This window comes from Lissotriton vulgaris, chromosome 1_1, assembly GCF_964263255.1.
Source record: "Lissotriton vulgaris chromosome 1_1, aLisVul1.2, whole genome shotgun sequence".
NCBI lineage: Eukaryota > Metazoa > Chordata > Amphibia > Caudata > Salamandridae > Lissotriton > Lissotriton vulgaris.
Window position 1 is genome coordinate 1,258,824,119 of NC_141685.1, and position 25,421 is coordinate 1,258,849,539.

Sequence of the window (25,421 nt, forward strand, 5' to 3'; positions counted from 1 at the left end):
CTAACGGCACGGTGTAAAGTAACTTAATCATATGAAGTGGGCAACCCCCAAGACAACAATGAGGCAAGATGTCAAACAGAAAACTCCATTCCAGCGAAGTGAATCAAAGGCCGATTGGACGCTGTCGCGGCCTGATCTGGGGGGTGAGCCACCATCTAGGAAAGAGGTGCAGGGGTCGCGGTCTAGTCTTTCCGACCCTCCTGCCCTCTTCCTGTATAAATGTGCATCATTTCCCGTGGGCGCAGCGGGCGTGCCGTATGCGCGCCATATGCGCGCCAAAGGCATGCCCGTCTGCGCCCGTCCGTGCCCTTACGGGCCCAGGGGCCATATCCCCTAGACAAAATTTGCACCTTCAAATATGCTATGACGCTGATCAGATCCTAGCCCTTAGGCCTACGAGGGATCATACGACTGCTACGTTTAACATGTAAGACCAGTTCCCGCAATGCTGCCCTTATTGCTCTTTTCAGTTGGATATTCCACAACGATGTCGTAATTTAGTATCCCGAGTAGTGACTCACTCCCCTCAGAATGACATCTTCCTCAGCCTGAATTGTCGTTCCTTGCCCAAACACAAACGTGAGATTTATGACCTCCTTACTGATGAATCTCCTGACGCACTTTTTATTACAGAAACGTGGCTTCACAATAGTTCCGATCGCCCCAGGAAAATAGGAGGTGATGTGGCAATAATATTTAAAAATATTTATCAATGCCAATTTGACCCAGCTCCTTTAGGTGGCTGCGAGGCAGCTTATTTTAAACTGGCTCTCCACCCTAAAACCACCCTTTCGGGTCTATTAGTGTATCGCCCCCCAGGTCTTGGTAACGCATGGCAGTTACAACTCTCTGAACTCATAGCATCGGCTCTGTCAGCGTCCAGTAACTTTTTCGTTGTTGGTGACCTGAATGTACATTTGGATGATGCTAAGGACAGTTTGGCCTGCAACCTTATTACGGACCTTGCCTCCATGAATCTCATTTTACATAATAAGGGTCCCACCCATAGGGGTGGACACTTTTTAGATCGATCTTTTCAAATAGTGCCCATGTTAAGTGTTCTCTGGCGGTGCCAGTTATCTGGCCGATCATTTATTAATTAAGTCTACTGTTACTTATAATGAGATTATATCTAAACATAAACCTGCCATGAACATGCAGAAAAGGGGCTGGAAAAAATTTGATACTGTTGCTTTTAATAAAGTTTTAACTGATCTTAAGCCCGATAATACATTTATCTCTGATGACATGGAAGTGATGGCCAGTTCTTTGAATGTTTGGCTCTCTGAAGCCATTAATACTTGTCTTCCTATTATCCATAAGAAAGGGATTACTCATAAACCTCCCGCTCCATGGTATAATGAGACACTTCGCATGCACAAATCTAAATGTAAGAAATTAGAACGTGTATGGAGGAAACATTATTCCCCTATATCTGATATTGTTTATAAAACAGAGTCGAAATGTTACCATAAGGCGTGCGCCATAACAAGGGCGACACACGACAATAGAACTATTAATGAAGCAATGAATAAGTCAAAAACTCTGTTTAATGTGATGAGGGAGCTTGCTGGTTCACAGACCACGGCGGTACCTCCTCCGCTACCTAGCACTAAATGCGATGAGCTTGCCCAGTATTTTATTTCCAAAATCGTAAATATCCATCAGGACATTTTTGCTCAAAGCAATACATATAATTGTACGATTTCTCTTCAGGTTAGGGAGAAGGATGCCAACTTACTGGTGACATCCTCGCCTCAATTGCTGTCCTGGCCTGATCTCTGCCCTGTAACTCTTTTGGAGACATTGAGCAAAGTCAAGTCAGGCTCACCGCTGGACCCTCTGCCCGCCCCGATATTACGCTCTTTGGCTTCTTCACATCTCTCTACAATTTGTAAAATGTTGAACTATTCGTGGGACATTGCCACTGTCCCCAGTTGCTGGAAGCACGCTATGGTTACCTCGCTCTTGAAGAAGCCGTTAGCAGATCCCAAAGTGGCCGCTAATTATCGCCCCATTTCTTTATTACCGACATTCTCGAAAATCTTGGAACAACATTTCCATGTACATTTTTCAAAATTTGTGACAGACAGCAGCCTTTTACATCCATCCCAGTCCGGATTCCGCCCTGGCTTCTCTACGGAGACGACCATTCTGGGCGTTATAGACAATCTGCGCTTGCTCTTGGATCGAGGAGAAATGGTTGCGTTGATTTTACTTGATCTCAGCGCAGCCTTTGATACTGTATTACACAGTATCCTTCTCAAATCCCTAGCTTCCATCGGCATTGGCAATAAAGCCTTGGACTGGCTTGAGTCTTTTTTGTCTGATCTCACTATTCAAATCTTTTCTAAGTCATCCTCTTCTAAATACTATTCCTCCCCTCACGGTGGGCCCCAGGGATCAATCCTTAGTAATCTTCTTTTTAATTTATATGTTACACCTTTGGCTTATGTTGCACAATGTTCCGGATTAAACCTTTTTACCTACGCTGATGATTCACCAATTGTTTTCTCACTATCTCAAATAAATCCCACTGCTCCTTCCCCTCTGCAAGCTGGCCTTTGCGAAATATCCGGCTGGATGAATCGCAACCTGCTTAAGTTAAATGGTGGAAAGACTGAGGTCTCGGTCCTTGGTAATAAACCCGACCTTTGGAACCTAAGACATTGGCCTGCTGCCATGGGTCCTCTACCAACTCCATCTGAACAAGTGCGAAATCTGGGAGTAATTATCGACAAGGGACTATCCATGAAAGATCAGGTTAACAAAGTCGCAGCCACCTGTTTTTCCATCTTACGATGGCTGAGTAAAATCTTTTGGATACTCCCCGAGAATACCCAGAGATCCGTTGTGAATGCCTTGGTAACCTCTAGGCTGGATTACGGCAACGTGCTCTACCTGGGGTCTACCAAGGCCGTTACACGGCGCCTACAACTGGTACAAAATGCAGCGGCTCAGCTTCTTTGTGGGTGTCGGAAACGTGACCATATTACAGAATGCCTGAGGGAGCTGCATTGGCTCCAAATTGAAAATCGGATAAAGTTTAAAGCATTGAGCTTTATGCATAAGATTAAAATCGGAATAGCTCCCCTTTACCTTCAGGCCCTTGTCAGCCCTTATATTCCTGTTCGCTCACTTCGCTCCTCATCCCACCATCTCTTCAATGTACCGAAGTTTAGACTTACCAGAATGGGCGGTGGTTCCTTTGCAAACTTAGGACCCATATTGTGGAACTCACTTCCCTTGATCATTCGGATGGAAAACTGCCACATGCGATTTCGTAGAGCGGTGAACACCTGGCTTTTTGATCTCTAACTTTTATGCCTGGTGTCTTGTTGTATTTGTCTTTCAGCGCCGGGAAACCTTTATGGGTAGCTGTTGCGCTCAATAAATTTAATTAATACATAATAAATAAATAAATACATAAGGCCTTCTTAAGGTCTAGTACAAGACATCCAGAGTGTATCCAGTGATGTGTGGAGTACTTTGAGACCCAGAAAAGATGTTGCAGATTCAACAAACTGTTATGGGTTAGAACAAATCTGTTCTGGTCAATGTGGATCAGCAGTGGGACAAAGGGGGCCAAGCCCTCTCCTTGGACCATGGCCAGGATTTTATAATCAGTTTTGAGTAACACCAAGTGTCGGTACGAGCCTAGTGCCATGGGGGTCTCTGTCAGCTTTAGGTAAGGAGATGAGCAAGGCCTTGCGTAATGACTCGGGTAGGGAGTAGGTTAAAAGGAATGCTTTGTAGAAGGTAAATTGTTGAGGAGCCAACACAGGTGCATAGACCTTATAGCATTCAGCCAGTAGGCAGTGCAGTCCTGGGGACTTGCCTTTCACCAGGGCTTCACAGATTTCAATGAGCATTATGGGCTTGTCCAGCTCAACACTTTGCTCAGGTGTGATAATAGGTAAGTGGAGTGTGGAGAAAAAGGCCTCAAGGCTATGTGGATCGATTTCCGCAATTGATTTGTACAGCAAGGTGTAATGACATGTCAGTTCTGCATGTATTTTGTGCTAGGTGTATAGGAGGTGCTCCGTAGAGGAGTTCAGTGAGAAAATAGGTTGCCTAGGCTGCTCCTGGTGTATCAGCCATGCCAGAAGTTGTCCTGCACAATCTGACATTGCGTGGGTGTGAGATTAGTGTGCTGTGTAATTCAGACAACAAAGCCGATCCAGCAGTGAGGTATGTTCAAGTCGAGCCTCTGCCAGCTGTTGGGCGCACCTCTGGTCAGTTGCTGAGTGAGTCTCAAAGTGTAGGAGTGTGCAGTCAATGTTTGTGATGTCACCATCAAATTGTTAGCAAATGTTCCAAGCCAGCCCTAATCAGTGTCCCCTGTTGGTCACTGTGAAGACATCCCATTCAATAAACCTATCAGTGGCAGAGTTGTTGCCAAACTCAAAGTAATCTGCGATGGCAGGACCTAGGGATGCATGGGAGGGTGGGTATTTTAGTGCTGTGGGCTGTAGGCACCATGTGGGTATGGTAGGTATGCTATATTCCCATGCCAAATGTAGTAATTTAGAGTTGTGGTCTGAGTGTGTGTGCCCTAAGTATTCCGTTTGTTGGATAGTTGAGAGAAGCCTTGCTGATCCCACGATTCAGTCAAGTCTAACATGCAGGTTGTGTGGCGAGGAGTAAAAGGAGTATACAGGCGTTTTAGGGATGTGGGCACGCCATATGTCTACAAGTTGCAAATGTAGGAGCCAGGCACTGACAGACACATGCATCAAAGGAAATTGCATTCGCAAACGGTGCGAATCGCAAAATTCGGCCGTTTGCGAATGCAATTTCCATTTTTGGGATGCATTAACATTTTAGTAAGTTTCGCAATTTAAGAAATCACAAAATTGCGATTTCTTAAATTGCGATTGCATTTAAGGAATCTCAAATTGAGATTCCTTAAATGCAATGCATCAAACTTTAAAAATTTGCAAATTCGCAAATAAGGGGAGCAAATTACCATGAAGTTGACCTTCATGGTAATTTGCGAAAACTTTGAAAACTTTGAACTTTGAAAACTTTGAAAAATGCACTAAAGTGCATTTTTCAAAGTTCCATTTTACACACACACATGCCCTTGGGGCATGTGAGTGTGCAAAATGTACTCCTAAGAAGATTTCAGGGGTGCAACAGGGTGTCCTTTGGACACCCCTGCACCCTTGAAATTGCAGTCTAAATTTGCGAATTTTCAATGGTGAATTGCAAATTAAGAATGTCTTTCCATTCATTCCTATGGGCCTCTAGGCCCATAGGAATGGATGGGGAAGTATTCCTTAATTGCAATTCTCAATAAGAGAATCGCAATTAAGGAATTTTAAGAAATCGCTATTTTTATAGAGATTTCTTGATGCATTGCATTTTGCAATTCCTTAATTGCGATTCCTTATTTTTCGCTATTAAGGAATCGCAAAATGCAATATTGATGCATGTGCCTGTGAGAGCCTGGGCATTGGATTTGGTCAATGTGTATGATTGGGTGGGAAAGGTCCAAAGCTATATCGAGAACAGAGTTAAAGTCACCTCCTAGAAGCCATGGGCTCCTGTTCCAACAGGACAATTTGCAAGGTAATATGTGTAGGCACACAGTATGGCCTGTGTTGGGGGCAATTATTGCCTCCAACAGAAGGTAGTGGCCAATTAGGTGACTGTGTATTAACAAAAACTGACCATCAGTGTCTACAACAACCTCATCCACTTCAAAAGGACTGGGGAAAACTCATATGCTCTGGTCTACCCCCCAACCTCTCAAAAACAGCTGCTAAATCCTTCATCCACTCTACTCTAAAATATCACCCTGAGACTTTGATATCTGACCTGCGTTACAGCGCGGATATCGACATAGTCATTAATGACCTCATTTTCTACTCCAAAAGAACCGCTTCCTGGCGCAAAACCTTTGCCCTCCTTCTTAATAATCGCTTAACCAGGAACATTCCTTAAGGCAACAAGCTTACAATAGCGCCCTCCTCAACCCTGCGAGCTGACCTCACCATCACCCTATACAAAAACGGCATCACACTGATCAAAGCCTCAACCAAATACCTTAATAAATTTGCAGACCATTTTACCTTCCTCAGAAAGCATGTGCACAACACTGACAGAGTCACTAACACCTGCACCGCCGACCCGCCGACTAGCTAGCCTAGCATGCCTAGCCACCCACAAACCACCCCTCCACGGGTTACCAACTCAGATCATCCTAACCTCCCCAGCACGCCTTCCGGCCTCGCCTACAGAACCGCCTCTACATCTTCGATCTCCTCCCCCCTAACTCCTCACACTGACTTGGTAACTGGTACATTCCCAAAGACTTCCAAGCTAGTCCTCCTAGCTCACAAAACACCCCTCTAAGGCTTTCCAACCCTGATCACCCTGACCGGTATAACACGTTTACCGGCATTTCCAGTCCCTCGGCCTTTAGCCTACTCCCCGCTAGCTCTGCACTCTGCGAGATTGGTATGCCTCCAAAGGCCTCGAGCCATCTCTTCTACCCCACCACCTACGCATGCCGTTCGTACTGCTCGTGAACCACTGCCCCCCTGTCCTCTAGCGCCTACCTCTTATATGGATTTTGAAACTCTGCACTCCAGAGAAGCCAAATTAACTCAGAGCATCCATATCTCGATTCTGGACCTAATGAACCCCCTTCACCTCGCCGAACTCTCCCTTGCTAACCTCAAGCCCCTGCTGATTTCCACCCCTCCTCATGCACAGAGCTCCCCAAGCACCCTCTACCGCTATCCCTGAGGCACCTTCGCTCTCGCACGCAACCATGCCACCTTTCAGAGGAGGAAACCCTAGCTATCTGCCTCTCCTACAACTCTACCTCTGCCACCCCAAGTCCACTAGACCTCACTGAAAATAGAATCCTCGCCTTCCACCAAGACTACAACTCTTCCCCATTCACCCCTTGTCTACTAGATGTGAGTTCCGAACATGCCATCGGCACGGTATCATCAACTCCTACAGGTCAGCTACCCTCCATAACAGAAGTGTGGTTATAAGCAACCTAGCGCCCGCACACCTGTCCGCCCCGACTCCTGATACACTCCCCGACCCCTCCCTGTCTGGTCTAATAATGAACTGACGATCGGCAGTTAAGCACACCGCTGATATTGCAGATCTCATACTGAACAAAAATTTCGAACTAGCAATTCTAACAGAATCATGGCTCAACGAACACTCATCTCCATGCCTGGACCTCTTAGTCCCTCCCAACTATAACATTGCAAGACTGGACAGGCAATTCAGCAGGAAAGGAGGAGGCATCGCCTGCATCTACCGCTCTAACCTCATTGTCAGGGAACTTATGGCGGATACCAATGACTCCTGCGAATACCTCGTCCTCTCCATTTGCAGCAACTCAACCCAACTGTGCAACCTTCACATCTTTTACCACCCTCCAGGCCTGAACGACTCCTTCGCTGATCACCTCTTGGAAAACTTCACAACTAAGATCTCCTCCAATGCTAAAGAGATTTTCCTTGGTGATTTCAACCTGCACTGGAACGATCCCAAGGATCCTTATGTCAACACCATCAAAGACCTCCTGGCCGATCATGCCCTGACCCAAGCCTGCTCTCTCCCAACTCACTCAAAAGGGGCCACTCTGGACTGGATCATCCCTAAGGAATCAACAATCAAGCTTACCTCTATAGACCCATGCGACTGGTCTGACCACCACGCCATCGCCTTCCTTTTACCTGGGACCCACAAGATAAAGGCACCGCAACTGGTGATTCCCAAACGCTGGGTCAAAGACACCAAGAACCTCGACCACAGGGTACAGGAGGCCCGCTGTAAATCTGAACTCCCCCCTTTGCATATCACAACAGTCAGAGACCTTAATGATCACTACTCAGCGACTAAAACTAAAAAGAACACAAATCAAAGACAGAAACCCCTGGTTCACAGGATCCCTCAACAAGGAGAGGAGATCGCTCAGGCAATCTGAAAAAATATGGAGACAGCACCCCTCTGCCGCTCATCTAAAACTTCTCTGCCAGAGGAGAAACGCCTACAACAAGAACATCGTCAACTAAAAAAAAAAAAATCTTCAGATCGGAACTGGGGAATGCCAAGAATAGACCCTGCAAGCTCTTCGAACTGGTCAAACACCAATTTCGATTCTCCTATTAGCATGACCAGAGAATCTGGATTTCATTAAAGACCCAGAGCCTAACATTATGCATTAATCTTTTAATGCAGTCACAAGCAGCAGCACTACATTATAAAGAAAACAATTCTAGAATGCAGTGCAGTGAACACATGGTATAAAAGGCATGAGGAGCAAACAGACTGCCTCTTTTAAATGATTTGAGGCAACAAAAGTTCCACAAAGGTGAGATCGAACTTGATCTTGAGAGTGAAAAAAAACAGGAATCCGAAGGGAGGAAACGAAGTGAGGAGGAGTCAAGGATAATGAGAATAATCCATCAGGTGGAGTTATCTGGAAAGAAGGAGGAAAATGTTAAATAGGCCATAGACTCGAGCGGTAAAGACAGTATAATCAAATGCATAGAATAATAAACATAACAATAAGTACTCCTTCCAAGGGATGGGCGGGTGGGATAATGTTAGCCTCCATGTCTTTAATGAAATCCAGATTCTCTTGTCATGCTAATAGGAGAATTGCAATTTCATTACAAGTCCGGAGCCTACATTTTGCATGTTGGTAGACTTGAAGGACAAAATCAGACATATTCTTGATAGGTTTACAATAGTGATGAGCAAAAGTGGAAGCATTTGACCAATCAGCCGCTTTCAGGATATCATCCAACCTACCACCAGACCAGAAAGATTTACTGGCCATAGCACCTCTGAGAGAGTGGGCCTGGAATTTATATAGGTCAATACCAGCAAGGCTCATTGCGGACTTGACCCATCTGGCTATGGAAGAAGAAGACAAACAAAGGAAATACGGAGTTGATTAGCATCCTGAGGGCAAACATTTCTCATTCTAAAGTCATATTCCTTCATACAGTCTACAACACAGATTCTTTTGCAAAGATCGAAACGAGGATAAAAAATAGAGTCTGACATAGTTTTGGTCCTTCTAAGGATTTCAAACTTAACTCCATACATATCATATGATCTATTAGAAATATCAAGACATTTCACATCAGAAACTCTACGACAAGAAATTAAACACAAGAGAGTTGCGAGTTTAATGGAAAGACATTTTCTATTCAGTGAATCGTTATCAGGCCAAGACGAAAAAAAGGTCTAAAATAGCTTTAACATCCCAAAAGGATTGGTATTTAGGTCTAGGGGGTCTCTTCAGTCTAATACTTTTCAGAACTCTACAAATGATAACATTCTTACCTACCGTTTTACCATTAACAAGAGAGTGCCCAGCAGAGATTGCTGATCCATAACAATTAATAGATCTATAAGAGAGGTCCTTGTCAAATTGTTCAACAAGAAAGTTAACGATATTCACAATAGGACCCTCCACAGGACCCACGTTCATCTCCAAGCACCAACAAAACCATTTTGTCCAAATTTTATTGGACCTATAGTGTGTTCCTGGTGCCCAGGATTCTCTGAGGAGAGTGAGAGCTGATAACGAAAAGCCAGACATTTTGTTGGATTGCCTGACACTTTCCAAGCAAGAAGGTTCAAATTCCCTAAAAAGAATTAGGTGGTGATCTTCTCCGTCTGCGTTTGAAACCAGACCCCTGGCCGCTGGAATTAGGAAAGGAATGTCGCAGGACAATTCCAAGGTTGTCGGAAACCATCCCTGAGAAGGCAAAAGTTGAATTATCAGGACTAAGGTGCACCGGCAGGGCCTCCGGAAGCAGCCTGGATAGGCGCAGTTTAAAAATGGGGTCGGCGGAAGAAGAAGCGATAAGGGATGAAGAAGTGAGGGGGATCCACAAACATCCCATCTTCATGGAATGGGCGCAACTCATGTTCCAATTCACGCAGGAAACTACACAGGATGGTTCCCCTGGAGCTACTCAATCTCAATCTCCAACCCCACCCCTGTCCCCGATGACACAAGGACGTGCTTGCGCATCATAGCGGAGGGAGGAGGAGGGCCGACCATGATGTACGATTTTCATAGACAGAAGCTTAGACCCGGAATTGGGGAGATAACATTCCTAGGAAGTAACATTCCTTGATCCACCGATGGCATAGACGCTCCATGACTGAACTGCAACCCCCTGAGAGATAGACGATTACCACGACACAGTGCGCACCCTACCCCACCCTCCTTTTCACTCCCTTTCTCCCCAGTTAAATTGTTCTTTGTTCATCCCTCTGACACCTAAAGCAGTGGTTCATATGTTTTGAGAACACAAGTAGGGGTATTTACTACAGAATGTACAGAGTTGGAGTGGGTGAAAAAGTATCCTTCAGCTTTTTTCGGGGAAACCTACACACACAGGCACAGGACAATGGTCAGTCCGTTAACACACGTGCTAGTCCACTGGGGACGTAGTATCCATGTCCGTATGCTATCTTTTGCTAGAGATACATGACATAAGGTAGGATGGATGTTTTGTAGTATGTTGCAGTGTTTTCTCCTGTGTTCATGTATTAATGCTAAACATATACCTATGTATTATGTAAAGAAAAACTCCCAATAAAGAAATGTAAACAAAAAATCAGGACCAAGGAGCACTGGTCTTGTCTCATCTTCTGCAGGACCCTTTGAATCATGGCAAAGGGAGGGAAGGCGTAAGCCTGAAGATGAGACCAGCATTGGAGAAAGGCGTTCACCGCAAGAGCGCCCGGGTCCGGCATCCAGCTGAAGTATTTCGGCAACTGGAAAGTCAATCTGCTGGCAAATAAGTCCACATCCAGAGGACCCCAAAGGTGAAACAGAGCATTGAAAACGTTCACATTGAGTTTCCAATCATTGAAGTGTGAGAAAAATCTTGAGTTTCAATCCGCAGAAAAATTCTACTTTCCCAGGAGGTATTCGGCCTTCGAGGAAATCGTGTGTCCTGAACAAAACATCCAGAGCTGCTTGGCTAAATTGGAGAGGACTGCTGATCTGGTCCCGCCAAGGTGGTTGATATATGAGACTGCAGAGATATTGTCCATCTTCAGGATGATGGATCTGCCCTGAAGTGAGTGTTTGAAGCTCAATAGGGCGTATAAGCCTGCTGTAAGCTCTAAGAAATGTATATGATTGGAGGATTCCGCAAGAGACCATACACCCGCCGTGTTTTGGTCAAGGAAGCGAGCACCCCAAGCATGAAGGCTCACGTCTGATTCCAGGACAAATTCCAGGACTGAGTCGAAGATTGCTTTGCCATTCCAGGCATCCAAATTCTCCAGCTACCAAGAGAGGGGCATATTATCAAGGGGGTTTATCTCCGCTTTTTTGGCTTTAAAAGCCAAGAAAGCGGAGATAAAATTATCTCCCTATTACCAAGCTGTTGCTAACACCAGTTAGCGACAGCTAGTAGGAGATAGCGACCATCTTGGGCCCCACTTTGCATGTCAGTGATATTTATCACTAATGACATGCAAAGTGGGCGTGCCAAGATGTTAGAGACTGAAAACAGTCGCTAACATCGCTATCTCCTATTGCCAACTTTTGGAGATATTCGCGCTAAGCGGGAATATCTCCAAAAGCTAACACCTGCCCTGAGCAGTTCTTAGCCATGTTATCCAATGGGAGGTGGATAACATGGCTAAGAGCATTTGCTCGATAATGCATGAATATCGCTGACTTTTCAGCGATATTCATGCATTTCGGCCGTTTTTTATCGCATTTGCGATAAACCTTGTTAATAGCAAGGTTTATCTGCGATAAAAATCGCCGATGTGCGGCGATAATTTTTGTTTCTAAACAAGTTAGAGACAAAAATTATCGCTAGTTGTTGGTAATATGCCCCAGAGTTCCGATCTGGCTTCTTGATCTAAGGTCACGAGATCTCTGTTCCATAGACCAGACCTGAGGGCTTTTTCTTTTATTCTCTGAAGAGCACTGTAATTCAGGGGTCCCAGAAAGATAGTTTGAATGGAAGAGGAAAGAAGGCCCAGAAGTCTGGCTAACTACCGCAGGGTTAGAGACTCTTGTTTTAGAATGGACCTGATCTCTTTGCGATTTTTGGCAATTTTCTTGGTGGGAAGAAGGAGAAGGCACCTGGAAGTGTCTACGGTGAAGCTGAGGAACTCCAAGGACTTGGAGGGGGTAAGGATAGAATTCCCCGATTTATAATGAAACCAAGACTTTCTATGAGATCCATGGCAGTATTGAGGTCCTTTAGGAGTAGCGAGTCGAGTTGGGACATGATGAAGATGTCGTCCAGATAAGTAATTGAGCGAATACCCCTTTCTCTCAAAAGAAAGACAATAGTTCTCATAATCTTGGTGAAACACCAAGGGGCAGAGGAAAGACCGAAGGGGAGAGCTTGAAATTGGAAGAGACAGTTGTTCCAGATGAACTGAAGGAAGGGTTGGTGTTCTTGGGACATAGGGATGGTAAAGTAAGTGTCCTTTAAATCCAGCTTGACAAACCAGTCTCCTTCAAGGAGAAGGTCCCTCAGGAGGTGAATACCCTCCATTTTAAAGTGTCTGAAAACTAGGTACTTGTTTACTCCCGAAGGTTTATGACTGGTCTCCAACCCTTTTCCTTTTTCTGAATGAGGAAAAGTGTGCTGACAAACCTCTTTAAAGACCATGGGACTTCTACAATAGCGCCCTTTTGAAGCATAGAAGTGATCTCCTCTTCAACAATCTTCTGATGGTCCTCTGAAAAGATCAAAGGTTTGGGGGCCTGCGTTTGAAAGGGGAGATCTAGAAAATCTATTCTGAAACCCTGCACGGTCTCTAGAACCCAGGGGTCTTGAGTTAAAGATTCCCATATATGATAAAAGTATTGAAGCCTGCCTCCTACCTTTGGGGTGGTAAAAGATGAAGGAAGAGGAGGACTAACTTAAAAGATTGGTGCTGTTGGGTGTTCAACGGGATCTGTAACCTCTGTTCCGTGAGCCTGTTCCTCTCTGAGGATAGAATTGATGGTTAGATGGGTAGAATCCTCTACCTGTGCCTCTGAAGGTTGAGAAGGGCCGTTGGTTGCCACGGCCGAAACAACGGCCCCTTATTCCAGCTTGTCCAAAAAGGTTGGTATTAAAGATGCGTTTCATATTGGCCTGGGCCTTGTCAAGAGCGGTAAAGGTAGAGACATATTTTCCTATTAATTTATTAATGTCTTCGCCAAAGAGGAGGCCCCAGGGGTTCTGAGAGGGCTCCTTTTCGGCCAAACTTGGGGTTGATCTTGGTGAGGATGGTTCTCCTCCTCTCAATGTTGAGGCTGGAATTGGCGTTGTCGAGGAGGACGAGGGCTCTTTGGCTCCAACCGCTAATGAGGTTGATGTCAAGAGGGGTGCGAGAGATATGAGACTCTTCTGCCAAGTCTAAACTCATGGTGAGGGGGCCAAGGATGTCAAGGAGGCAATCCTGGCAGCCCTTAAGGGTTCTCTCTAGACCTTTCATTGGGTATTTGCCCAGTTTAATAGAAATGTAATCAAGTCAGGGTCAAGGTTTGGAGTCTGACAGACCTTGTCTTGTATGCAGGGTCTTGCGGCACTAGGATTTGCGGTTTCTCCCAGTCTCTCTTTCGAGTGAATTCCTCAGCCATCTTGTAATAAATTGGTAAACACGCTCCTGAGGGAACCATTTAGAGCTATTGGGGTGGGAGAAGTTGATAGGGGAGAACATTTCCTCTACCAAGGGGTTAAGGATAGCATTTTTAGAGGAGGAGGAGTAGTCGACCTTGAGTTGGTTGTTAAAATCAAGGTCTTCGTTATCCAAATCCAGGACAAATTCATTGTAGGGGTTCTGGAAAGTGTCCTCCTCCTCCGAGTCAGTGTCTGCATCGTTCTGAGCACTATTGTAGTTTGTGCCACTAGGGACACCCATCAAATTTGTGCCACCAGTAACAATTGAGGCGCAAGGGCCTCCCATCAAGTTTGAGGTGCTCAGAACTCCCAAACCAGTTGAGGTGCCAGGACCTCCCATAGTGCTTCCAGAAAGAGGCTCAGAATGTTTCGACTTTTTGGTCCTCTTGCCTTGAGTAAGACATTGAGGATCACTAGAAGGGGGGTCACCAGGGAGATCGTCGTGATGAAAGGCAAGGGGTCTCTTTGAGGACATCACCTCTTTAAGGGTGTCTGGCATGCAAGACCTCATTTCTCTTTGGAGGAAGTTTTTAAAAGATTCATTAGCATGATTAGGGGAGCTAGCAGTGGAATCGTCAGAGTCAAGGTCAGACATAATATTGGTCTGTTTTGGCAAGAGTATAGGTTTATAATCAGCCTTTCCCCTTGTTTTGGCAAGTGTATAGGTTTACAATCTGCCTTGCCCTAATTTTCCCTTTTAAAAGTTTTTTCTTTAAAGGATATAACTGTTGTATTTATTTGCAGGGCGCGATCAGAAAAAAAGAGTATCCAAAACGATCTCCAGCAGCAGCTGAGGAGAGCGATGTAACTGACAGGTTTGCTTGAGCCCAGCCGCTGCCGGAGAATTTAATTAAAGGAAAGGCCGCAGGCAAGCGGGGCACACAACGCCACTGTTGCCAAGGTGCATTCCTCCGTTGTGAAGACACGCTCGCGAAGACGGAGCGAGTCCATATAGATATTAAAAGAAACTGATGCGCATAGGATTAAAGGAACTCAAGTCGCCTATAATGGTAAAGTGGGAGAAACTATAGTGAGAAATTGAGAGGGCGTTTCGCGAACACACGGCGCCCTGAAAATGCAAGTATGGGCCCGCCCGAGGGAGAAGAACGCACTTCGGTGAGGAAGGGGAGGGGAAGGGCGGGTAAAACTCGATAACCATAGATTGGAAATCGAGGGGTGGGGGAAGGTTGGGGGGAAACCCAGTGTTAAGTGTAAACTTAAAGATTCAAGTTGGGGAAATAAAAGAGTTAGATAGGTAGTATAGTGTATGGGCCATAAAGCAGTACAGTCTACAAATCTATAAAAGAAGAAAAGCTTAATACGATGTAAAGCAAAGGCATACAAAGGGAATAGTAAAAGAAGAGCAACTTATCTGCTTGCAAATCGCATTTAAAAGAGGCAGTCTGTTTGCTCCTCCTGCCTTTTATACCATGTGTTCACTGTATTCTAGAATTGTTTTCTTTATGATGTAGTGCTGCTGCTTGTGACTACATTAAAAGATCAATGCATAATGTAGCCTCCGTCTTGTAATGAAATCTAATAAACTGGCTAAAATACCGAAAGAAACTCCCAAGTCTCTGATATCATCTGAGGAATTCTTCATTTTCTACACTGACAAAATCACAACCTTAGGAAACGAACTCAGTGCCGCCACATACTTTCACCCCCTCCTCACCTGCCTCCTCTTTCTGCGCTACCCTCATGGGCTTCGCCTAAACATCAAGCACACTGGACCGACTTCAAGTGCTATGACAAAGACTTCGTTTCTAAAATCCTATCTACTTTAAACCCTAACAATCACTTTAATGACCCGCTCCCATCCAGCTGCCTAGCTGCTGCCGCCCAATCGGTTATTCCTAGCTGGACTGCAATAATTAATGCCTCTCTCCAGCAGGGATTGATTCCTGACTCTCTGAAAGGCTGTCAAGTCCTCCCCATTTTGAAAAAACGGTCGCTGGATCCAGCCTCCCCTGACAACTTCAGACCTATCTCCTACATCCCTCTGTTAGCCAAAGTGTTAGGGAAGTGTGTGCAACAGCAACTATTTCAACACATCAATAACTTCCACCTACTCAATGGCTTCCAAACTGGACTCAGACCTGGGCACAGCACGGAAACTACTGTGCTCCACATTGTTGACTATGCCCTCCAAGCCCTTAACCAAGGCAAAACCTGCCTTTTAATCCTCCTAGATCAATCCTCTGCCTTCGAAACGGTCAACCAAGAAAAACTACTCGACCGCCTCAAACTCAGGATGGGATTGGATGGCTCTGTTTTAGCATGGTTTAGGTCATTCCGCCATAACCGATCACAGAGATTCCTAATTAACAGCAACTTATCTGCTCCCTCCCCGGTAACTGTGGGAGTCGCTCAAAGATCAACCCTGTCCCCCACCCTCTTCAACCTCTACCTAGAGCCGCTTGCTGAAGTACTACGCACCGCTAACATCTCCTACCATATGTACGCCGATGACACTCAAATATAGATCAAGACTTCATCTCTCAAGGAGATTCTCTCCCTTAATGAGGTCCTGAAACGGACTGTCCAATGGCTCACCTCCAACCAACTCAAACTCAACGCAAAAAAACCGAACTTCTCCTAATTTCCCCGACAAAAACTGACCCGGAGATTTAGATATGGATCATTGCCATCACAGCCTTAAATTGCCCACCGACCATTTTGGATTCGGCCAAATCTCTGGAAATAATCCTTGACTGAAACCTGAAAAGCGGGTCCATATCAACTTGATGGCCAAATTAGCCAGGTTCCACCTGAGCTACCTAAGCAAACTACCGACCTAAAAATGGCGGTGCAGGCATTGGTGATCTCTAGACTGAAATATGGCTGTTCCACCCTCACGGGTCTTCCCAAGATCTCCGTGTCACCTTTGAAAGCCCGCCTCAACGCGGCCGCCAGACTTCTTACAGAAGGTTGTCAGCAGTCTGAGGAGTCACAGCCGGTGGGGCCAACAATCCAGTTCCAGAAGGCCACATGGTGGAGGCGCCATCATCACCGAAGGATTTCACAGATCACACATCTGGCTCCGACCCTGGAGCCTGGTCTCGCATCGAGAATACCATCTGAAAGGGCTGCTTTGTGTCTCTCTAGGATTACCTGTTCCAGGTTCTGTGCAGAGCCAGACTGTGAAGGGAGGTATTCCCGCCTTCAGCATCTGCGGGTGAAGCCCTTCACTGTGCACCCAGGTCACGTCGCTGCAGCAGGTGGAGGGTGCAACACTGCAAGCCCGGTGTAAGAATCTCTGGGAGGACTTCTACTAATCGCCCTATCATAGTGAGTATTCTTGGAGTAAGAATTCCTAAGAAGCACTGGTGCTTGGGCAGCACAGGAAAATGGAGGTTAAGCTGGCAGCGTTGGAATTTCAAGATGTCTGCCAGCTCACCCCCTTCAGTATCGCACTAGTTGATATTCAAATCATGATTGAAATTTGAAGCATGCGCTTGTTCTAAATTGCGCACTTCACCTGAAGAGATTCAAGAGTAGGAGGCTTCTACAAATTCTGTGTTGGTTAGACTAGTCAGGGTATAAGTGCTGAATTAATTGTCAGTTGTTGCTTTGGGAACGTACAGAAATACATTTCTAGAGTAGAAGTTATTGCACATGTTCATAGTTTAAAAGGAAGCGTCTCGCTATTGAGCAAGCAACTCGTACTTGTCCATAGTGGAAGAAACGATTAAATGATTTTAAGGTAAACATCTTGTCAAAGGAGAAAACAGGAAAAGATAAATAACCTTGTCAACCATATGCGTATTGCGACTGGAAACGGCGCAAAACACAATGTAGATGCATCACATTTTTACAGTGAAAATTGACCCTTTTTTCGCAAAGTGCCTAGCTGTGAATTTTGAACCCTAGCTCTGCCGGCACCTAGGGAAACCTAGCAAACCTATACATTTATTTAAATTAGACAGACAGGGGAATCCAGGACGGATGACTTGTGTGGCTTTCACCAGTTTCTGTTACCCAGAATCCCTTGAAAAAAAATCAAACTTTGTAAAATAAAAACACATTTTCCTCACATTTCTGTGATGGAAACTTCTGGAATCTGGGTGGGTCCAAAAAATTCCCCCCACCACACATTAACCAAAGTCTTCAGATAAAAATGGTTCCTCACTTGTGTGCATAGGCCTAGTGCCCACGAAGAGAAACCACCCAAACCAAAAAGTCGACACACCACATTTTTGCTGAAAAATCTGACCCTTTTTTTCGCAAAGTGACTAGCTATGGATTTTGAACCCTAGCTCTGCCAACACCTAAGGAAACCTAGCAAACCTATACATTTTTAAAAACTGGACATCCAGAAGAATCCAGGAGGGGGTGATTTGTGTAGCTCTCACCAGGTTTTGTTACCCAGATTCCCCTGCAAACCTCAAACTCTGTAAAAAAACCTTGAAAAAATAAAACATTTTCATCACATTTCTGTGATGGAAAGTTCTGGAATCTGCGTGGATCCACAAAATTCCACCCTCCCTGCATTCCCCAAAGTCTTCTGATATAAATGTTTCCTCACTCCCATGGGTGGGCCAAGTACCTTCGACAAGTTAGGGCCCAACACCTATTGAGAAGACATCCAAATTACCTATCACAAAACAACCCGGTTTTGCAAAGGGGGTCACCTGGGTTTTTTGTCCCGGCCTTAGCGGCTGTCTTGGGAATCTACCAAACTCACTCATATCTGAAAACTAGACACCCGGGGGGGGGGGGGTTCAGCGAGGTATGGCTTGCGTGGACCCCCACCATTTTCCTACCTAGAATCTCCTTCAAACCTCACATTTTCTCAAAATGTCTGTGTGGGAAAGTTGTGGGTTCACTACCCAGTGTTCCCCCAGGTCTTCAGATAAAAATGGCAACTCACTTGTGTGGGTGGACCAAGTACCCGTAACAGGCAAGGGCCCAAAACGTATTGAGTAGACATCAAAATTACCTATCACAAAACAACCTGGTGTTGCAAGGGGGGTGACATGGGTTTTTGGCCATGGGCTCAGTGGCCATCTTGGGAAACTACCAGACTCACACATTTCTGGAAACTACATGCCCGGGGTAGACCAGCGAGGTATGGCATGTGTGGACCCCCCAACGTTTTCCTACCAAGAATCCCCTGCAAACCTCAAATTCAGCTGAAAAATCAAATGTTCTCAAATTTCTTTGTGGGAATGTTGTGAGATCACCGAGCTGAAAAAAATTCCTATCACCCAGCATTCCACCAGGTCTCACAATAAAAATGGAACCTGACTCATGTGGTTGGGCCAAGTACCCGCTACAGGCAAGTGCCCAAAACATATTGAGGATACATCAAATTTACCTATTAGAAAAAGATCTGGTTTTGCATGGGGCCACCCGGGTTTTTGGCCCTTAGCTCAGCGGCCATCTAAGGTAACCTTCCAAACCGACACATTTCTGAAAGCTAAACACCCGGGTGAGCCCAAGGAGGTATGGCTTGAGTGGATCCCCCAACGTTTTCCTACCCAGAATCCCCTGCAAAGCTCAAATTTAGCAGAGACCTGGAGATAGGCTGGGCGGTAGGAAATTGATGTCAGCACAGTAATCCCACAACTTTTCCACACAAAAATCGGAGAAAACGTTTTTTCAGCTAAATTTGAGGTTTGCAGGGGATTCTGGGTAGGAAAACAGGGGCTCCACGCAAGCCATACTTCCCTGGACTCCCCAGGGTGTCTAGTTTTCAGAAATGTGTGGGTTGGTAAATTTCCTTAGATAGCCGCCGAGCCCGGGGCCAAAAACCCAGGTGCCCCCCTTGTAAAACCAGGTAGCTTTGTGATAGGTAATTTGGATGTCTCCACAGTACGTTTTGGGGTGTTTCCTGCCAAGGGCACTAGGCCTACCCACACAAGTGAGGTACCATTTTTATCTGGAAAAAGGGTGGAATGCAGGGTGGTAGGAAATTTGTGGAGGTCCGGTGATCCTACAACTTTCCCACACAGAAAGGTGAAGAAAACATGATTATTTTTAGCTAAATTTGATGTTTACAGGGGATGCTAGGTAGGAAAATGTTGGGAGATCCACGCAAGCCACACTGACCTCGGATACTCTAGGTGTCTGGTTTTCAAAAATGACAACAGTCCTTGGCTCACGCTTGCATCTGGTTCAACATAAAATAGCAAAAATTTGTACAGAACAAATCAACACGTACATGAGAATTTTCTCCAGATCTTTGTCTTTAATTCTTTTCACCCAGCCAACATGTGGTATGTTGTTAGGGGAATACCTCGCAACTTCTTCAGGGCTAAGAAACATGATTATGACGGTTTTAAAATTTGACAGATTGTACATATACAGAACTGGTGAATAAAACATTTCACCAATGTGTAGTGAATCATCACAATGGAGGAGGCGGGGCATCGTTCCAAAGGTGGAAACCCATGCTACAAGTGATAGTGTGAGGAAAAAGTGTCAAACTGGATAATTCAATGACGTTCATGACATGCTCTGTATACCTGGCCTACGTAATGTAGACTAGTGTGAAGCCTCAGTGATCCTCCAATGTGCCGAACCCAAAAAGCTCCATCAATGTTTCAAAAGTTCTCAAAATTCCAATGAATCCTCTGTTTCTGTCCAAACTTAACCGAATGCCAATTAAATGCAAAAACCCTCACACAAAAGAAAACTCTGTCTCTACCTGTATGACTTGTTAATCTCTTGGTCTCTTCCATCTAAAAGAAACAGTGGATGATATTCCATAAGTGATAATAGCGACATCTATGGTGGTGTGTAGACTACACCCGATGGTGTTGTTAAATCGTTAAGCCTGTATACCATATCCGGGGTCCCTTACCTCTCTGCCAGTTCTACTTCCAACCCATCTGGTCAAACAGTACAGTCCACGCAAATGAGTATAAAGTTCCTCAGTGGTTATCATCTGTTGTAAAATAACTGAACCCTCTAACAGTACATTCTATATTAGCCCCAATATTAACCCCTTAGCTGCGGCGGCTATTCCGCCGCAGTGCTAAGGGGGAGGGGGGCCGCGCGGCGCTCCCTTACTCGTGATGGAACCGCTCCGTCACGAGCCTCGGGTGAGCTGTGCTTGTGACGGAACGGTTCCGTCACGGTCCCGCCAGCCTAATAGAAAGCTCAGCGCAGGTGCGGAATTCGCGCCGCGCAGGCGCGGCGAGCAGGCCCTGACGGAACCGTTCCGTCACCAGCACAGCCCACCCGAGGCTCGTGACGGAACGGTTCCGTCACCAGCACGCAAGGGGTTAAGACTCAAATACTGTAACTACTGTTGTCTTATCTATTTAAGGGCATCAAACCCGACCGAGTTTTAGTCCCCTTTTATTAAAATCCAAATAGCCCACAGTATCGCCTGTACCTGTAAGGACGATAAAATCAAAAGGTTGCCGTATCATAGGTCGGGTTAGCCATAATAAGTCCTCCGTGAATTCTCAACCTATTTCCCACGACCGCAGAGGCATACCTGGAGCGAGTGCACTCCAGCATGTATTTTTTTTAAATTTCAAACGTTTTTTATTAGTTGTTCCCAAAAGGAACACAAACGTCATGTGCATACAATAAAGAATACATAGAAATCAATGATGGGTACAATAAAAATGGTGGCTGGCTGTAGAAATAAAAAGAAATAAATGCCTGGGCGATAATAGATCTTAGGGAAACAATATGGAAACAAGGGATACACAGGAAAAGAAAACAAGCACTGGCGTTGCCAATAGGTCTCGCAGTAGGAAAGTTGGAGCTATTACAATTGCAAATAGCAATGCCTTTTATTTTTGTTTTCATTTTAAAAACATAAAGACATTTACAAAACTAATAGCTCCAACTTTCCTACTGCGAGACCTATTGTGCACTGCACAGTGTGGGTGAAAGAGGCACTGCGTGGGTATGAGTGCCTTTGAGTGAGTGGCGTTGTGTGGGTGAGTGGCGTTGCATGCGTGATTGTTGTTGCGTGGGTGAGTGGCGTTGCGTGGGTGAGTGGCGTTGCGTGGGTGAGTGGCGTTGCCTGGGTGAGTGGCGTTGCGTGTGTGAGTTGCGTTGCGTGTGTGAGTGGCATTGCGTAGGTGAGTGTGGCGTTGCGTGTGTGAGAGTGGGCTTGCGTGGGTGTGAGTGGCATTGTGTGTCTGAAAGTGGTGCTGTGTGGGTAAAAGTGTATAAAAAAGAAGAAGGAACCCACACTTCAGTAATTTCACACCATTCAACTTAAGGTGAAAAACGAGATAAACAAAGTTTAATATGTTTATCCGGGCGATTAGTTGCGCCGTTTTATTTTTTCAATTTTAACAAAAAGTGCTTTGGTCTAAAGAAATCACAGTGTCTTGAACGTACTAGCCACCGGCGTACAACAGGAAACTTAAATCAAACAGTGCATCAAAACACAATAATTTAGCACAACATACAACGTGAACTCTGAAAGCATACTATGAGTGAAACTTACAATGTGTGAAAAACACGACAAAACACAAAAGATGTGGCAAATTATTACAGCAAAAAAGGGGAAAAAAAGGGATATATATAATCATATATTTTGAACAGGACGTAATCAAAACATTGTTAATTGTTAAATGTGACCAATAGGGAGTCTATTGATAAATCTCAAGAAGGAACAAGACCACCTCTCAGTGGCCTTATTAGCAGGCTTGTAGTTCCTAACAATTTAGTCTATTTGTCAGAACTGAGGACTTAATCCTGTCCGCCTACGCGTTTCGAGTTTGTGATGTGTCTTCTCAAACTCTCTTCAGGGCAAATTGAATTCTTTTCCCCGTGTGTTAAACCTATTCATAAAAACATAAAAGTTTGGGGGACACTTGTTACTATTAGCTCCCATCAACCTAATCTCGCTTCCTCATGTATACTACTGTGAAAATGACACGTACCTCCGGGGAATAGAGGTGGTACAATTCATCCAACCCACATGTGTCGGTTTCAGGGTGGTTGGTGGGTTCTGTGCGTGCAGAGAAAATCAATGGTTTCGCTCCGATTTTCAAATCGCTTTCCACATAGTTAACTGCAGGTAAAATGAGCGTATTACTCGCTGTTCTCAATGCGGAAAATATAATACTTTCAGGGGTATTGGAAACCAATGAACACTTACTTTATTTACTTTTCTTGTCGACAATTATGAGTGCCTTAGTTCACAGGATTGTACCGGTTGTCTTTCAACAGCGACTGGTGCCGTGATTCTGTTGAAAAAACACGGGCGGCAATTAATAATCCCTCGGGAGCCTCGGGCTTCTTTATAAATGCACAAAGCGCGCGTTGGAGTTTACAAAAGGCTGCGCTTGAATGGGTCGACTTTTTAATGTTAAACGCTCATTCCTAAATGGAAAGGCGTGTGTGTCTTTTTTGGGCTTTGCTTCGTTACGCGCTGTCAGTTAACAGAGCGCTTGTCCTACCTGGCCGCTTGGCAGCGTGCTCCACTTCCTCATTCCTTCACTGCGAGTGATTGTGAAGTCAATTACCTCAGTGATTCAAAGGAGTGAGCTCATCCTGGCTAAGCCAATCAGAAGAGGATTCTTTTGTGTTCTCGTCTGATGCCCTTACCCCACTTCCGTCCGCATGGGCCAAACTCCCTTTGTTGTTACAAAAAGTGTGGGTAAAAGTGGCACTGCCGTGGGTGTGAGTGTATTTGCGTGAGTGAGTGGTGTTGCGTGGGTGAGTGAGGTTGCGTGGGTGAGTGGCGTTGCGTGTGTGAGTGGCGTTGCATGTGTAAGTGGCGTTGCATGTGTGAGTGGCGTTGCATGTGTGAGTGGCGTTGCACGTGTGAGTGGCGTTGCATGTGTGAGTGGCGTTGCATGTGTGAGTGGCGTTGCATGTGTGAGTGGTGTTGCGTGGGTGAGTGGCGTTGCATGTGTGAGTGGCGTTGCATGGGTGAATGGCGTTGCATGTGTGAGTGGCGTTGCGTTGATGAGTGGCGTTGCGTGGATGAGTGGGGTTGCGTGGATGAGTTGCGTTGCGTGTGTGATTGGGGTTGCGTGGATGAGTTGCGTTGCATGTGTGAGTGGCGTTGCATGTGTGAGTGGCGTTGCATGTGTGAGTGGCGTTGCATGTGTGAGTGGCGTTGCGTGTCTGAGCGGCATTGCATGTGTGAGTGGCGTTGCGTGTGTGAGTGGTGTTGCGTGTGTGAGTGGCGTTGCGTGTCTGAGTGGCGTTGCGTGTCTGAGTGGCGTTGCGTGTGCTGCCTTCATTGAAAGGGATAATCTAACTCCTGAAATGTTCGTGATTATATAACCCAAGATCAAACAAAAACGAATTAACTATTGGAAGAAAAGCACGAGACCTTTAAAAAACTCTTTCCTCCTTCACTAAAACATGAAGGTATAGACCAAGTTCAATAAACTGGGTTCTAGAATATTAATTTAATGTAAATATAACTGGTGTGGCTCTGATTTTATACTTTGCTTATACTTTTTTGTTAAACAACTGTGTAAACTAAGTGTTCTGGCATCTAGATGCGACGGACCACACTGTAGAAAACCTCAAATCCAAAACCGTGGCATAATGTAAAGAACAGGAATTATTACCACGATAGCCCATTTTATTGGCTTTATAGCTAAAACAAGCAAATGTTAGATCAGTAAAAGCTAAAAACACATTGGGATTTTGACGATAACAAAACATTAAGTACCCACATTTTGAAAATCACTGGGATTGTTCTCGCTATACTAATGTTTAAGAGGAAAAAAGGTCAATGAAACTCAACTGCGTGTACCAGAGATGAGGAAGAAGAACTGTTAAACTAAAGTGAAGTAAATAATTACAAGGGAGGACGGGTGACGAGCCGCACAGAGAGCAGCAGCCTTTGATGTGCTGGCCGGCCGTGCAGTGAATAATTAGGGGAGGAGAAATGCTGGCATGAGGCCGAGCGCACGCTGCGGTTTTAGGTAAAAAACAGAGGAGGTGGGCTTAGGATATGTGAAAGGAGAGACTGAGGTGGAGTGGACTGGAGGGAAGGAGAGGCAGAGGGCAGAGAAAGGGCAAATGGAGGCAGAGCAAAGATGGAACGGCGAAAAGAGGAGGGGTGAGGTTACGTTGGGGATGGAGAACCCAGAACGGCGAAAGGCGAGGAGGAGCCTTTATGTAATATGGACTGCAGAGTGCGTTTGCTCCAATTTATATAACATAAGCAGCTAAGGGGTGCAAACAAGCATGTGCGCTATTTTTTGCACCAGTGCCAAATGTATGTGATCTGGCCCTGAAGTTGCTTAAAGAAGAGACACGTGGCTACACTACTATAACAAGGGAGGATACCCAGAGGAAAAAAACGGCAAGCTCGAGGGACAGACAACACGGCATTTTAGGACAAGTAAAGCACTCCAATTACGTTGGTCGAGTTTGCGCTTATTATTCTTAGAAATAAGAGAAAAGAAACGATCTGCATAGCAGAATGATAGTGGGGAGGAGGGGGGGGGGAATGCGAAACACAGCCTGGTGACCGTGAGAAGTGTGAAGTAGGGGGCGGGGGGAGTGGATGCCTGAAGTGAAGCTGCTGGCGGCACCACGCTGGGGAAACAACAGATGGCTGGCTTTGATGTGGTGATGCAATGGGGAATCTGTACGTATACAATTTTGAGCAACACCAAGTGCTCAATGTGATCAATCCTTACCTTGATAACATACGTCTTTGGAAACGATACATTGATGACGTTTTGGTGGTGTGGCATGGCACAGTGGATGAGCTCAATAATTTTCATGAGTGGCTCAACGCGAGGAATCCTTTTCTCAAGTTTACCATGGAATACCACAGGGAACAGTTATCTTTCCTTGATTTGCTGATTACGGTTA